Here is a 17,523-nt window from a genome sequence, read left to right as displayed (position 1 = left end):
TCATTTGCATGGCCTTCGATCTGTACCTCGGTTTGCAGCATATCTTCATGGTCATTTCGTTTTAGATCTCTGCTTGTTGAAGAAAGGCCTGCTTTGATACACTAGTCATGTGCGCATCGGCGAGGCCCCTTTGAATAGTTTCCATGTATCACTGTTGGTCAATAAATGTCAAGTGTTATCTGTCCTTTGTTGTGTTGGTCCATTTGTTATGTTCACACGATGATTAGTTTTTGCTTTAATTGTGATATTCGAGACCTGATCTGAAGTCAAAATGTTAAGCTTGTTGATGATAGAATAAAAGTTAATTGTGGAATTTACATCTCATCTTCAAACACTGTGTCCGTGAAAGCCGTATTGTGATGGAGGAGTTACCTAGCTAGCTGCACAGTTTGACGATTAAAAAAGTATAAACGTAGTTACATGCTTGATGCGTGGCGAGTTGGCTACAAAATCGGTGGTGTGGTAGTGTAGACCAGCATAAGATTGGACTTTTTCATTTACCACATACGCCAAGAGGAGAAAAATAATCTTATCAAACTACTATATCGATCTCCATAGTTTATTAACCAGAGTATATGAAAATAATCATATATGTACAGTCAACAATATTCTTGCGGAATGTATTAGCCAGATTAAGAAATCATTGTAACAATGAGAGTAACAATATGGCATTAGTAAACCATCATCACTAGCCACCCATACTTATAAGTCACAGTCCTTATTCTGTCCATGGACACTTCTCGAGTAGCCGAGTATCCCAGATCCACGGGATCATGACTTGAAGGGAGCATTATACTGCATTACAGAAGCGTTCCCTAGATTAAAGTGACTAGTGATCCAATTCATGCAGATGTGGCATGCAGATCAAGCCTCGAGCTTGCACTTTGCACTCCATAAATTATTTGAATCTGGATGTCTCCTGTTCCTAAATTCATACTCTCCCCCATCCTTCCTCTATCACTTCCCACCCCCAGTAGCCAGTACTGACAGACCAATTAGATGCTGTCCAAGAAATGTGTTGGGCTGCTTCAGGGAGGTTAGGAGTTAGGACTGCTTCCTCCAAGCGAAAGTGAAGTGTCCTCTGAGACACATGGGCTGGAGTACGTAGTAGTAACAAAAAACGCCGACCGCCTCTCTGTGAGGTGAAGAAGGAGATCTGCCAGAAAAGTGCTGCACACATCAAATGGGTCAACATTATGGCAGCCTTCCAGTAGTAAATTTGCATGGTCTTCATCGAACTGAAACCACAGTTATTACTCAATTGTCCTCTGTGCATTGAAGCAAATATACATATTGACATGGCTCAACTACAGAAGCGAAAAAGTTATAGGGCATTCTGTACGTTATGTACCTCCACGTCACCAAAAAAAATACAACTCCCAGCATTTTTATTACTTTAATTCTCCAATAGAGAGTGCACCAACACATGATGCGTTTACTTTTTTTTTTACACGCAGCACATGGTTGGTTGGTAAAAGTAGAAGAATTTCAGGCAACAACCACATGGCTCCATAAAAGGACTCCTCCAAATGGCACTAGGCACAACAACACCGTAGTCAAAAACTCAGACCACCCAATACTCGACCACCCATATAGCACAATCCATCCAATACACCACATATGACTTTCTGTGACGATTCAGTTTTCAACACATTTTATATCCTTGGCAATAGTATACACCCAGTTTCATCAAGATGAACTGTTCTATCTCCATATAAATTTTTTATCGTGTCACTATATATTCTGAGGTGGCACATAATTTAATGATTGTGAAAATCTGTGAGAATAGGGTGATGTGCACATCTTAATAAAGGCTCACACATATTTTTTATTGGGGCAGGCTCGCACAAAATTTTGTATTGATTGTCATGCACTTTCATTGAAGGACGGATACACATGATGGATGGCGACGCCATTGCCGATCGTTCGCTATGCCATCAAGCACCGGAGAGCCTGGTCCCGTAGCTCACCCGTGGCCCATGGTACGCTGCATGCTGTGGCTTAGCCCGGTCATGGTTCTTGGTATGTTCAGGAAGTCAAGGTTGTGGTCATCTTTTAGGAAGCCAAGGTTCTATCCATGTTAGAGTAGTACAAGCATAGTCAATAACTAAACCGACATGCATCAAGTCAAGTGATGCATGCATTAAAGTTCTTGTAAAGCATTGACCATGCATGTATATGCGTTAGAGATGCAAGGGATGAAACTAGTTTGTAGTAGTGGGTCAGCTAGCTACCTAATTTTTGTTCTACTCCCCTACCTTGAAATTCGGATTAGTCCATCTGAATGAGTTGGGTCGATCAAATAACCCAATGAAAGATAGAATTGCATCCCATGTATTGCATGGAGTACAGATAGACTTTTGTTGGCTAGTTGCCATGTACATAAAGGCCATGGAAAATTGTTGTTTGGGTAGTAGTAATGCAAATTAACAAGGAAGTCAAAATTGTAGAGGAGAAGGATTCTAGCTTGTGCTTTGGGACCCAATAAGCACAGGTGTTATGCTCATGTTTTGACTAAAAGTAGGGCAAGCATATTTATATCTTGGAAAATAGAACAAAGAGAAGGCTAAGTTGTCTCATCCTTCAAAAAATTTCTATTCCCGTGTATTAGATCCTAGCTAGCGACAAGACAAAAGTCCCGTTGCTTGCAGCGGCTTGGCCCCGTGCCTGTGCTCAGCCCTATAACCCCGCCTTATGCTCGTCCTCGAACGTGCACGCCTTGGCTCACGCCTCAAGCTTGCTGCTAGCTGGTTGTACTGGCCCAGTGGCCACTCATCCTTTGTCACCATGTTCTCTGCATCCACACAAGCTTTTCGTACTCACATGTTTTGGAAACTGACCGGTGTTCCTCCGTGTCTCCAGAAGACAACAGAAAAATATCCTAAACTAGTGTTGTTGCACCAGTGAGCACGACGTGCAGAAAAGGAGACGGAGATGTTGATGTGCTAATGTTGCAACCCATTAGATCTCTGGTACAACATATCACCTTTTCTCAGCCAATAATAGTGAAATGCTTCAATGCCAATCTGGGTAGGGATTAAAAATATGATTTCATTTGCCACAAGTATGCCAAGTACTCTCAAGAACGAAAGATATACGAAAAGTGATGGATGAAGTTAACGTGTGACCCGTCACGCTCGGATGATCATGGAATCCTTCTCCGCATCCATCTCCGTCCTACACGGCTACACAACAGAACCCTCTCCTGCCCCGATATGTCAGCCTCGCTGTTCACCCACCACCACCCTCTCCTAATCCTCCTGACGTGGTGCCCCGACCATTGCTCTGGCAGCTGCCTACGTCAAGCGCCGGCAACCTGCAGTGCTATTCACGATTGCCGCCCCACCCACACACCACTGATGAATCGAGATGCACTGCGGAGAGAGAAGCCACCTCAGCCCAAACTCCCAGTAGCAACCCCAGTGACCTCCCTCACCTCCACACCGGAGGGGTTTCCCTTTGCGCATAGCTTGAGATTGTCGCGGATTAAACATTAGCAAAAGCAATCACATCTTCCTCGATGTCTCCTATCCCATGCGGTATGTTGCATCTTTTCCGTACCAGTACACTCCTTCCCATCATACTTTTCTTATCTGTTTCTATCTACTAATGTTGGTGAAATGGTAACGTCGAGACTGCATGTGCACGTTTTGCCTTTGTGCTCCCGTGCCTTATATACATGGAGACATATGCATTGTAGGTACATGAGTGCAACATATATGCTTTTGCGAGCGTGACATTTTGCAAAACGGCTTCGCAACCTACGTCGTACTGTCCTCTCGTTTAGTTAGGCAAGCTATTAAATTTTGTCTTCTTCAATTTCCAATTCGTTGGTAGTCTACTAATTAGGGGGGTTTAGTGGGAGGACTCTATATATAAATAGGGCTCATCGATCCATATGACCTCAGGCACACCAACAAGTGTCTCAAGGGGTCCCAGTGTTCTCTCCTTAATTTTCTTATTCCTACTAACATGTATAAGTGTGAGGCGTAAGGCGTTATAGTACTATAGACCAAACCAGCTGATGAAGATTGCATAGCTTGAATGCTTGATACACTGACACATATGAAGATTGCACCGGTGACCACAACATGCAGAAAAGGAGAGAACATTGTTTGATGTGCACAGCCCATTCTGTGTTGAGACATTTACCATTTTTTAGTCTATCCTAGTCAAATTGCTTAGATGCCAAACTGGCTACAGATTACAATGACTGCATGCAGCAGAGGTATGGCTTGTACCCTCAAGCTAAAAAGATAAAAAGCAATGGATGATCGCTCCCAAACCACCTTGTCCTAGTCCGGCTGATGTGGTGTTGGAATCATAACAATTTGGATTAAAGGTCCAAAAGATATTGATCCACAAGCGATTAGGGTACTAATGGGCCTACAAGGTGGAAGCCCATTAGCACGCTCTATATATATGTGGGAGGGGGCGAGGGGCGCCACCACTCCATCTCACCCAAACCCTAGCCACTCCTCCCCACTCAGCCTACACCCGAAACCCTAGCCGGGCGCGCGGTGCTAGCACACCGGTGCACGGCGTTCCATCCCTGCCGTGTGGACTCCGTGGAGGCGCTACTACTGTTGCTGCTGTGCTGATCGGCTATGGCGACGCGAGGTTGCTGCTGGGATAAGGACGTGGAGATCGGTTTGTCGGACGAGATCGACTACTTCCTCTACACCGACGTGCGACTATGTTGGATCGGCTCTACTCCAACTTTTCTTCCGCTGCGCCGCGTGTCTAGTGGTAACGATCCATGACCCCTTTATTTGAAAGTTTCCTGAGTGATGCGGTAGATGTAATGCTAGAGTAGCCTACCCATTTCCCTTCATGTGGTTCCCTAGCTCTGGCTCCGTCGATTGCCCACCTCCACCATTAACAACCTGCAGTACTCTGGTGCCATGCCACCGCACCCGCGCACCACCGGTGGATCAAGGTATAAAGGGGAAGAGAGAAGCCACCATAGTGTGCAGATGCCCGTGGCCGTGTCTTAGTCTATCCCAAAACTCAAAAGCAATCATTTGTTCCTCCATGTCTCCTATTCCCATGCGGTATTTCATCTTTTTCAATGCCAAAGTCACTAGTTGGTGTGCCTGGTGGTCTCGAGGTGTCCCAGTGTATTGCTACCGCTGCCACGACCACACCCGGCCCTCGCTGGATGGAAGTAAACATTAATAACCCTTGAAGTATCCGAATCAGAAATAGAGAAACCCAAATGTTGTATGCTCCACGAATCCTGTAGAGAACAAAAAAAACATAGTGCCATTTTCCTTTGCCACTCAAACAATTGTTCTCTCACATCAGAGTGGCGTAGCAGCTCGGTGCGTAACCAGAGCTGCTTCTTTGTGTAGATGCTATGCGATGGTGGTAGCCAGAGTAACAACTGAAAACGTCAATGACTCTCAACTATAGTTCACCGATGAGCGCTGAGTTAACCTGACAACAATGCTTGAAGTCCAGAAATATCTGTCAATGCTGCTTCATCTGAAGGCAGTAACCATTTCATCCCTGATGCCTCCCGTTTCCCAGTCTTTCAACATCTCCTAGCATTCAACTTCGATTCCTCTGGTTTCTCTCTGTTGCTTACCTAATGATATAAGTAGCATGTTGAACAAAGATGCCAGTGATATATATTGAAATGATAAAGTTCTCATGATGTAAATCTATCGCTTGATGCTTTTTATAGACGGACAAATAGGTGGGTGTATCATCCATTCCCATTTATGTGGTCTTCAAATTACTTAATACTGTCTTTCGTTGTCATATGTTCTAACTAAAAATTTTGAAATAAAAGGTTCAATATGGTGCATTCATCAATGAATGGAGCCAATTGCTAACTGTAATACAGGCAAATAAGGAAGAAGATGCATGTCCTATATCTATGCTTGTGATGGTTATGGAATTCTAAAAAAATGCTTATGATGGTTATTGTGAGCTTGACTCTGCCTAGTCTCATGAGTAGAGACATGGACACATGGGGCAATTTAACGAACTGTACAGAGAAGAAAGGAATGGACTGTGTGCATCATTGGGAAGAACAATGATGAAAGGAGGTTGAACATTTGACGAAGGATAAATCTGAAAAGGGCACGGCATTATCTCAACCACTGAAACTTGTCAATGCCAAAAGAATTTTCTGTAGTAGGGGTGTCGTGATTTTTCAAAAATGACAGAGCAAGCAATGCTTCATTACAAATTCACTTGTACTAGTAAGTCACATCACCTAAAACTGGTCTGGCATCACTTGTACTAGCATAATTGGATGTTTTTGCAGTCTGCACTACTCCACTATTTTGAGTCACCCCATCCAACCTTTTGGGCCTAAATCGAAAGCCTCGACTACTGAAAGCACGGTAGCTTTTTGCTGCTTCAATTGGGCCACGAGCTAGCCATCTGATGCCATCTTTCATACCGTGAATGCTGCTTTCCCTCTCGATCCGCATAATCTGTACAGCTTTACAAGTTTAGTTTTGGACTTTAGTGCTAGAAAGATGTAAAGGATGTTAGATACGGCACTTACATGACCTCTAGACCATTGATGGAACTTCTCATTTTGCATATTCTCAACAGCTCTATGGCTCACTCAACGTACTCCCTCTGTCCTGAAAAGAATGCAACTATGGTATGCGTGCCAGTTAAAGTGCTTCACGTTTGACCAGGTTTGTAGTAAATAGTATTCACATTTATGGCTCCAAATTAATATATTATGAAAATGCATTTCGTAATTAATCTAATGATGTTTATTTGATATTATATATATTTATACTTTTTCATCTATAATAGGTTAAACTTGACACAGTAAATCATGACACTGCTCCAGAATTGCATTCTTTTGGGGACGGAGGGAGTACATTATACTTAGCTGTGATCTCTTTAGCATGAGCTCTATAAATGCATCTTATTAGCAAACTTATGTCATAAAAAGTTGAATTTTTGTTTATGAGTTTAGGATATTACCTAACGTATGGATTGACATTAGAACAATTGAATAGCACATATCTATGTGCTTGCACTTTTGCCAAAACTCTTATAACATAACTACGACTTTCCAAGTGCTGTTCCGACATTAGGAAAAAGAGTTGATGCCGGTCCAGTACAACATCCAAGTGTTTCATCATCATCATCGTTCCTCGAGAGTTTGTCAATCAAGCTTTGAAAACCATCAAGAAATCCTGAACAAAGTGCCATAGACTCTTTTGCTAAAACTGATTCGGCAATATATCCCTCTGGACGAGCTTTATTCCTCACATTTGACTTCAACTCACCAAGGTATCTGCATAGGCCAACATAATATAAAGAAAAATATTAAATAATAATGCACAACAATAGGTAAAACATGGCCCTCTACAATTCTAAAGAAAAGCGTACCTCTCCACCAAATACATTGATCTATAGCAGACAGGACCTCCTAATTTTGCCTCAGTTGATAAGTGAAGAACTAGATGAACCATCATAGTAAAAACTCCAAGTGGGAATATCATCTCCATTCGACATAATGTCATTATAATTCGCTCCTCTAACTTTTCGAGTTCATCTATGTAGAGAACTTTTGCATTTAGTTCTCTAAAATATCCGCATAGATCAAATAAGACAGATGTAACATCATCAGGGAGAAGACCTCGCAAAGCAACTGGTAGAAGCTGTTGCATTAGTATGTGATAGTCATGACTCTTTAGGCCAGTAATCTTTGCTTGAGCAACATTTACACATCTAGAGATAGAATAACCATCTGGAACTTTTATATCATGAAGGACCTTACAGAATTGTTGCTTTTCCTTTTTAGACATGCTATACAAAGCTGGAGGTAAGTAATACTTATCATTAGCCCTTTTTTGTGGATGTAGATCTGATCGAATGTTCATTTCTTGCAAGTCTTTCCGTGCCTGTAAATTGTCCTTCGATTTTCCCTCCATTTCTAAAAGTGTCCCATATGTATTTTCACAAACATTCTTCTCAATATGCATAAAGTCAAGGTTGTGTCGGAGCAAATTATACTTCCAGTAAGACAAACAAAAATGGCCACCATCACCCTTCCATGTTTTTGACTCGTCAAAGTCATGGATTGATTTTATCTTCTCCATACTAGCTTCTCCAGAACAGAGCACAGGTTTTGATCTATGCTCTTTGGTTCCATCAAAAGAATTGGCATCATATCTGAACTCATGGTCAGCAGGTAGGAATCGTCGACGTCCCATGTAACACTGCTTGTAGCCATGCCTCAAGCGTATGCAACTTGTTTCTTCTTCACAAGAAAGGCAACCCAACTTGCTATTAGTGCTGAATTGTGCCAATATCCCAGTGGTAGTCGCTTATTGTATACAATGATATAGCATGAAGTTGGAACACCTCATCTCGAGATGCATCATATGTAGGCATACCAATGTCAAAAAGCTCATTTAGGTCATCATAAACTGGCTGCATAAATGTATGGAAGTCCTTTTCGGGGTAACAAGAATTATTAAAGTAAGCATAAGAGAAGAAGCTTTCATGCATAACCATGGAGGTAGGTTGCAGGGGACCAAGACAACAGGCCAATGGTTGTGGGTTGAGTTACACTTCCAAAATGGGTTAAATCCATCACTAGCTATTCCGAATCTCATGTTCCAAGAATCTAACGCAAATTTAGGGTGTTGAGTATCAATGGCTTTCCAAACTTGTGAATCAGCAGGATGGCGCAATGCCCCGTCCTTTGTACACTTCTCATTATGCCATCTAGTTAACCTAGCTGTTTCTTTGCTCATAAAAATCCTTTTAAGCCTCGGTTTGATTGAAAAGTAGTGCAATACCTTGTTTGGGGTTGCCTTTCGTCTTTCCTTCTTTGTTAAGATTGTGTTGTCTGCTTTATTTTTCCACCTTGAAGCTCCACATTTTGAACAAAAGTCATGATCTTTCTTCTCCTTCCGATATAGCTAACAATGATTGGGGCATACATGAATTTTCTCATAACTCAGACCAAGTTTTACAATGATCTTCCGAGCCTCTGCAAATGTTTTGGGAATATTGGCACCATTTGGCAAAGCAAGCTGTAAAAGTCCAAGCAAATCATTTAATGATTTATTGCTCCACTTGTTGCTGGACTTTACATGAAACAAGAGGACTAGGAAAGTTAGTTTTGATAGTTCACAGCCTTCCCATAAAGGTTGATTAGCATCTCTAAGCAAATCAAAGAAAGCTTGTGTTTCTGCATCTGGTCCAGCTTTAGAAGAACCTTCAACATCAAGTTCATTTGTGTGAAGTCCATTGTCACCATATCCAAAAGCTTCCTGGACTACCTGGCGCATATTATTGTTTAAATTTGGAAGTTGCAAGTCTAAATCCTTGTTAGTAGATATATATGATGTTGTTTCCCTATGACAACCCCATATAGTGTATCCACGCAACATTCCATTGCACACTAAGTGATCATAAACCGTGCCCTTCTTTTGTAACATTTTGTTAACACATTTGATACATGGACATCGGATCTTCGCTTTTGATGTTTTCCCTCTGTATGCAAACTTAAGAAAACCTTCTACCCCAGCTATGTAGTCATCACTTGGGCTTTCAGCAAGCAACAATTTTTTAATAGCCTTTAAGTTCATATGCTATGCTTCTGAAATTTCACAGCCTGGAATCATGTAAAAACACTGAAATTTTCATATGTAATACTGATTATTGTCAATTTCAGGCACTAGTTAATTTAGAGCGCAATAGCTAATAGTTTATATGTAATACTTCACAGTTCTGATATGCAGAGAAAAACATAGGAATGGAGAATTACTACTACAATCAGTAGCTACAAAAATTACTACTGAATCACGCAGTACTAAATAAATAGAAAATGTGGTTCTCCGAATTTTCATAGTAGCAGAAATTTTAGTCTGACTTTGCGTTAACTAGTTCATGGGTCAGATGATAAACAGTCCACAAGTGTATTCAACAAGTACTACAATAATGCAGCAGAAAATACCAATTGAATCAGCAACCAGACAACTGGATCAACTTGAATACCCAAGTTAATGTAGTTAAGCAGTACTTCTACTATGTACATTCTCCAAAAATAATATAAATAAGGAAAACTGCATTAGTCTACTAAATAACTAGAAAATGTGGTTCTCTGAATTCCAAAGTAGCAGAGGTTTTAATCTCACTTGGTATAACTAGTGCTTGTGTCACATGATGAGCAATCATCAAATGTATTCAACAAGTACCAGAATAATCCAGCAGCAAAAAACAATTGAGTCACAACCAGACAACTAGATCAACTTGAATACCAAAGTTAATGTTGTTATGCAGTACTTCTGTTAAGTAATTATCCAAGAAGATTGTAAAAAGAGGAAAACTGTATTAGTGTTACCTTATTATTTCAGGAGAAATATGCAAAGAGCGATGAGCAGTACATCACCAGGTAGGGCTATTTTCTTTTCAGAATAATTCTATCATGGTATAACAACATGTCACATTAGTGAACAAATTAAATTTAAATATTAGGGAAGAAATGATATGCAAGCAGACGCGGAGCTATGAGTTATAAGAATCAAAAGTTCAATACCTGTCATTAATCTTCAAAGAAGAAGGTCCTGAAGTTTCAGACTTCGATCAAAAAGATCAAAATCCTAATAACATAAAAAATAATTAAACGATACCCCAACAAGATAAACTGATAACTTTAATTGGATTGGCTGAACAGAGTGGGGACCCTTACTATGTGGTTGCCTATATGACAAACAAGAGAAGCCTAGATGTCAAAGGAGAAACAGAAGAGTCGACGTGCCGGCTGACGGATCCACGATGAACTCCTTTCAAACCCTAGCCTTTGGGGTTCAATAATGGCTAGCGTTGGGAACAGATGGACGGTGGCACAGGAGAGGCGGCGGAGTAGGGAGGCGAACTCTGGTTCGTGGGCTTAGTTTCACCGATTAGATGGAACGGGGGTTGGCTCGGCACTGCATGAAGTCCGACTAGGTCTCTCGGAGTCCAACTTAGATACCGAAAAGAGGTCCGACTCAACCATGGTCAGGCCTGGCCCCGGGGCAGGGCGTGGAAACGGTCTGGTACTCTGGCTCGATATACTCGTCTCATGCGCCGCGGAAACGAGTCAGCGGCCGTGTGTAATGTCTCCTGCACCTCCGTGACTGCATCGTGTCCTGCGCGGAGTCTCGTTTCATCTCGTCCCCTGGCTCCTCGCGGGCGAAGACGCCATGTGACCATCGCCGACGGCGGCGACTGCAATCCAATCGATTTTGTGCCTTCATGAGATCGCACCCTGGTTCTGAGTTGTACCGGACCTGTAACGAGGCTCGCGTTGCGTCGGTACGCGGTGACGTCTGCCCGCTGGGCGCATATACGGAACCTGCCGTGATTCGTACCGCACGTAGAGATGACCTTACGATCGAGGAAAGTGGAAAAATTGAGCTCCTTGACCTGCGCATATGCTGGCAAGCAACGCGGGCGCCGTGAGGGTCCTCGGCGGCGAGCAACGCGCAGGCGTTGCGCACTTGTGCTGTGGTGCTCGGGTCTGTCCTTTACAGAGAGGGAGGTAAGGATGACGTGGTGCCGCAACCATCTCATTCGATGCATGCGTCAAATTGTTCAAGAAGCAAGCAAGAGCTAATCGTGAACTACTGAACTAGCATGTTCACAGGTTAAAAATATGCAGAACTTCTTAACTACTACTTGCATTATTGTAGCCTATACACAAGCTTGTGCTATGACGGAGGTGCAAGTGTTGCTAGAGTGTGCATCCATCATCCATGGTAAGGTTGGGCATCGTGATGTGCAGCATTGAGCTGAGCCAAGCACATCTGGACACGCACAGGACATCCAGAGTAAGGGCGTGCGTCTACTTGTAGCTGAGAAAAAACAAGCTGCCACGGTTGGCACGTAAGCTATAAGTTCATCTATGCTTGATTATATTTTTTTTCATTTGATACTGGCAGCAAGCTTAAGCCATTGGCGTGTACAGCTTGGTGCATGGAACGATCATGGAGCCCCAAAGAGAAAAAGAAAACATTTCACTATCACAATCACATTAGCACTACTACAACTTTTCTAGCACACTACTACATATTTTTCTTTCGTTAGCATCGTTGGATAAAAATAATTATCAACTCCTATGAGTTTCATGCCAAATATATAATGAAACAATTTATTTTCCATCCAATTTTGCTGGATTGAATTAGTTGGGAGCCAATTTTTTTGGCAGGATTGGTTTCCCACCATTTTTTTACCGGATGACTTGTTTCCCTCCAAAATTTCGCACCCCATAGCACCGAAAATAATCCACACCGCCCACCTCGTAACAACTTTGACTGGCTTGGTTCTGTTCTAGGCAAACCTGGCAGTTCAGTGTCATCTCTCCTCCGATCCCCTCCCTGCCTTCAACTCCCATCTCGCCTCCATTCCCAAGATTTCTCCAAGATCATCCTCACTCAAACCTCCCATTCCAAGCGTGAGGTACCAGCTCAGTCTCTTTTCGTGGATCTGACCCTACTGCTCCTGATCCCCTCGATTTCAATTCCTGCAGATTCAGTGTGCTGTTCAACCTCGCCCCAGAGGAGTTCAAGGTCCTGCCCCAGACGAGCACCATCATCAGGTACACCATGTATCATCTAGCCTTTTAGATGCTTCATTGCCTTGCGATTCATTGATTCCTTCCCTAACCCATGTTTTGGCCTCCATTAACCCTAGCCCATTTAGGTCTACGTCATGGCCTGGAAAAAAGTGGGTGATTCATAGATTTCGGTTGTTACTTTTTGTATTCTTTCATAATGAATTATATAACGTGATGCTTATGAACTCCAGTCCAGATGCTTATCACGTGAGATTTTGTCAAGATTCCGACCCATGACATTGCCTCTGCTTCATGTTTTCCTACCTTACTATGAATCTCATCATTGCCTTTTAAGTTGAAACATTGTTGAGGATATCTGTTTTCAAAATTGCAGTCACCTTCACCTATCTTATTTTGATACTAAATCTGAAGGACTTTTGGTGCTAATGTTCGGTGTCATCAAGTTCTTAGGTGGTATATATTGTGGAGAAGTCGATGTCCAGTGCTGATAAAACATTCGTTTAGATGTAAACAAAGGCTGTGATGGTGACTTGAAAGAATTCTCATGGGACATTGAATTGGACATGCAGCATCTGCCATTTAATTTGGATGCCTAGGGCTGCAGATTTACCACTCATTTTTAAATAATATAGGTCTGAATCGGATTGTCATCCTTCTTCATATACCTTACATTTTTTCTTAAATTTCTTATACAACAAAAAAAAGGAAATTACATTATACCATTCATGTAGCTTGATTATTTATTTCCAGTTAGCGAGGTTTGAAATTTCCCAACAGGAATTCAGTATAAATTTCAGAAGGTACTAAGTGATTGAACCCTTACACTACATATCCATTACCTGTGTGTATAATATCTTAACTTAGATCCAGTCATGAAGAAAATGGTGTTCGCAGTTGCTCCTACCTTTTTCTTTTTTAAAACATGGTGACTAATTTTAACATTTCTTCAGCTACCTTATTGTTCATCCTTAACTTGTTTGTTTTGGTTTGGCAGTCAAAGGGGGGAATGAAGAGTTAGGAAGACGCAGGGAACACAAATAGAAAGGTTAGTTTTGGTTCGGACTTGTCTAAATTCTTATATTCAGATTGCTAGCTTTAGTTAGGGAGGTGTGTAAATGTTGTCTTGCATACAAATTTGAAACAGTTCACTTGTTACTCTTAAGCTTTTGCTGAACATATTATTTTCTCTTGTGTTTCTCAATTTTAATTAGACTTTGCTACCATGGCTGAGGATATTTGGACCCTAAATCTTGAATGTGATGGAGCAGCTTCAGGATAGAAATATGCGAAAAGGGAAATGGACAGAGATGAAATATGTTACTTTAACTTGATTAGTTTGATCGAGGAATATGGGTACAAATCTATTGCCTATCTATACTACAAGAGAAGTGATAGTTTGGTTGCAATACAATGGGATACTGAGGTGATGGAAATGCTTAAAGAGAATGAGAGCAAGAAGGAGGTTAGCTTGTTTGTGACAAGGCAGAAAATTGCTATCATAGCACCTGAGTCCAACAAAGAAGCAACCAAACCCGCACCAAAGAAGGCTAAAGGTAGTATGATGAAGCTACAATTTTCTATTTTGTGTATGTTTGAGCATCCAAGTAAAACATATGGATGGTTGTCATATGTAACATTTTTTAGCTGTCACCTCATCCAAAATTAGTGAATTGTTCATTCAACAGTGGTTAATTCAATTCAAGTCCATCCTCTTATGTGATTTAGTAAATAAAAGCATCCCAGTCTACTTAAATATTCTATATCATAAGTAATATATAACTCTAATCGTGTTGTCATTTTCCCACACTTATTCATAGGGAAAAGGGATACGAAGAAAAGGCAGGAGCTAAATGTAATTCAAACTGAAGCACAATATGCCAATGAAGTTGACCAACAGCATGACGATGACATCGAAGAAATGCTAGGTATATATGTATTTAGAATGACGACAATCACATGTGGACTGAATTAGTAATGTTAATTTTTTTTCATAGGTGATGTCAATAATGAAGTAACCAGGTGAAAGGGAACAGTTCTGACACATGTTTGGAATTTACCAGAGGAAAAACGAATACCAGTTTGGACAGCCTATAGGAAAACAAGGTGGTCTTTTAGGGCAATTTTTAGGCACCATAGCCCGAAATGGTTGGAGAAACGTCAAGAAGGATAATTCTGAAACCATACTTCAATGCATTCAGGTATGCTCAATGTTACAATACATCATGGTATGGACAATAATTGCAATAGTAGCCAAATATTTAAATTTATTCATTACCTCTGTCTGATTTTAGACAAAGTTCTTGTATCCTCGCTCATGTGACAAATGGATATTGAAATCGATCGGGAGAGATTGGAGAAAGTACAAGTAACACTAAAAACGAAGCTATTTAACCCAAAGAAGAAAAGGCCAGCTTTGTATAAGCTCTGTCCAGATGATATTGATGAAGATCAATGGAAAGGAATTGTTAAATATTGGAAGTCATAAGAAGGAAAGGTAGGCAAATTGCATCATCATTTGTGGTATTCTCTTTTTTTAATATACCTGATTTAATATTTGTTAATTTACTGAACCGCAGACCCATAGTGAGAAGAACAAAATAAGTCGTGAAATGAAGAAGACAACACATACAGCGGGTGCAAAGAGTTATGCTCGTTGGTCTGAGGAATTGGTGAGCCCTTTTCTATTGTTTAATAAGTTCCTCTATTTTTTTCTTATCATTCTAGTATTGGTATTTTTTTGAGACAAGCTGACCCTGCAAAAAAAAAGCCCCATAGAGCAAGAGTTTACTTAGCTACTCATAGGAAAAGGGTCTAGGAGACAAATGATACGCACAAGGATGTCTACATCAATTTTGCAAATACCAATCTTCTTACTTACTTAACAAGAATAATCTTCTGTTTGTGCATTTTCAATTATAGGCTGAGTCGGAAAATCTCATAGATAAACGACCAGAGTTAGCACAAAATAGTGAGGGAAGAGTTGCATGGGAAGGTGATGCATTACATCAAGTGTTGGGAGAAGAGAAATCTGGACAAGTATATGGAATGGGATTGCTTCCAATTCCTAAACAAGTTTATGGCCGAACAACACGTCGTTTCAAGGACATTAATATAGCTACAATAGATGGATCATCCGCTGATGTAGAGATTCATATGTTGGAGGAAATTAAGCAACTCAAGGAGCATATGAGAAATCGAGACAAAGTCATTGATGAGCTCTTAATAAACAAGCAGGGGCACCATGGGAATGAAGAACCAACAAAGGTAGTGATGTATGCGTTTTTCTGTAACTCTGCTGTTAAATGTACTCATCCTCTATGTCTTTTTGTAGGCCAATTGCATATCAACTGATGATCATGATAATTTTCGTAATCATGTAGCACATTCCAACAGAAAGGTATTTATCTTATTTTTCATATTTTCACATATTTAAGCCTCTCTGTTTTCACATAATTTTCCAATAGAAAGGCTTTAATATTGTTTGAAATTTGTAGAGAGTTCAATGTGCTAAACCAAACTGTGGAGAAGCATTTTGTAAACAGAGGGATAGATTGGTAAGTCGCACTCCTAGTACAAATGTTACCTTTGTCCTCTGCATAGATGTATATGATAACTTATACTATCCCCTTTATTCTATTTACTAGAACAAACATACATGTGAATATGAATATAGTGACGTTGGTGATTAATTTTGTCCAACAAAAAGGTTATCAAGTTGTTGCTTGAGCCCTACTCTTAGTTTATTATACATTGATATTTGGGCCTGGTGTTTTATGGATTTATGTGTGGACCAGTATCAAGAGGATGCTAATTACAACGAATTTTCACATCTGCAAGTAGAGCCATCTTCCCGACAATGCTCTTCTAATGATTTGAGACAAAAGGAGGTACATCATTCTAGCGGAATCATTGACTAAATATATAGTATCCATGCAATGTTTCATTCATTCAGGATTATTGTTGCACTTGTACAACTGTATAAATACACTATTTTCACTTGCATTTAGTTTGATGTGTGTATATAGAATTCAAGTGATGGTAGAATAAAAAAAAGAAAGGTATATGAGAAACACACTTCTCTATTGATAAAATTAATATTTTTATGCTAAACTTAGCATGACTTGGCATATGATTTCATATCTTATTTCAAATGACAAAGAATCAACAAGGATCATTGTAAGGGACTTTATCCATGACACGACAAGTTGCGGCTCATGATAAGGCTACAAGCCAGAAGCCGTTCAAAGAATGCCCCACCTCCTCCAGTTAAGGTGAACAAACATACTAGGACATCTAGTGCTTGTTGGTCAATGGGTGACTATATTTATTCAATGTAGGTTGGATCCACAGTGATACTTAAGTCTGGAAACTATCCAAATAAGGCAGTTGTGGCCTATGCAACCATTTTGAGCTCTAGTCCAAAAGAAAATGTCGGTAGAATCAAGCTAGGCAAACAATTCTTTTGCAATGGCCACTACATTTACAATGCTTGAACAAACCACTACCTAAATGTAAACTATTATACTACGGAAAGAAATTATATGTAGCATGTCAAACAAAACAAAAGAAACAAAGGACTTTGTGGAGAAGAACATAGGAACAAAGCTGAATTAAGATAACCATTAGATCCATCCAAGTAATTTGATAGTAGCAACCAATGTTTGCAAAAGTGAAAAGTTTATTACATCATGTTAAAGTTTGATTCCCATTTGTTCGAGCTATTAACAGTATCCTCATTGTAGTCAGTTTGATTATCCAAGAAGTCGGTTTGAGGGACATGTCATTTTTTTAATCTGTGGATTTTATAAGCAGTTTCACAATGTTGAGTAAATTGTGGATCTTATCTTCTGATAACGGTGGAGGTGTATGAGTCAATTCATGTTTTTTTTTATCTCGTGTATGTTCAGATCTTATCCTCATATCATTGTACAGTGTTGTTGCGCACGCTGTGATTTGGCATATATACT

The 17,523-nt window shown here is 40.4% G+C and overlaps 1 long non-coding RNA gene across 2 annotated transcripts; it reads left to right on the top strand.

Annotated features, from left to right (window-relative positions):
- The first annotated feature begins 12,293 nt into the window (after nucleotides 1-12,293).
- Nucleotides 12,294-16,666, top strand: LOC101762524. 2 transcript variants are annotated; one of them, XR_002678500.1, is made up of 12 exons: nucleotides 12,294-12,438; nucleotides 12,509-12,577; nucleotides 13,551-13,601; nucleotides 13,768-14,109; nucleotides 14,374-14,481; nucleotides 14,551-14,754; nucleotides 14,848-15,050; nucleotides 15,133-15,225; nucleotides 15,476-15,820; nucleotides 15,888-15,953; nucleotides 16,051-16,110; nucleotides 16,351-16,666. It is a non-coding gene; the product is annotated as an uncharacterized LOC101762524 (long non-coding RNA). The 2 variants fall into 2 exon arrangements; XR_002678499.1 differs by having other exon boundaries at nucleotides 16,051-16,666.
- Nucleotides 16,667-17,523: the final 857 nt, after the last annotated feature.

Source organism: Setaria italica, chromosome VII (genome assembly GCF_000263155.2).
Source record: "Setaria italica strain Yugu1 chromosome VII, Setaria_italica_v2.0, whole genome shotgun sequence".
NCBI lineage: Eukaryota > Viridiplantae > Streptophyta > Magnoliopsida > Poales > Poaceae > Setaria > Setaria italica.
Note: the sequence above shows the minus strand (reverse complement) of the source record. Positions and strands in the feature narration are given on the sequence as shown.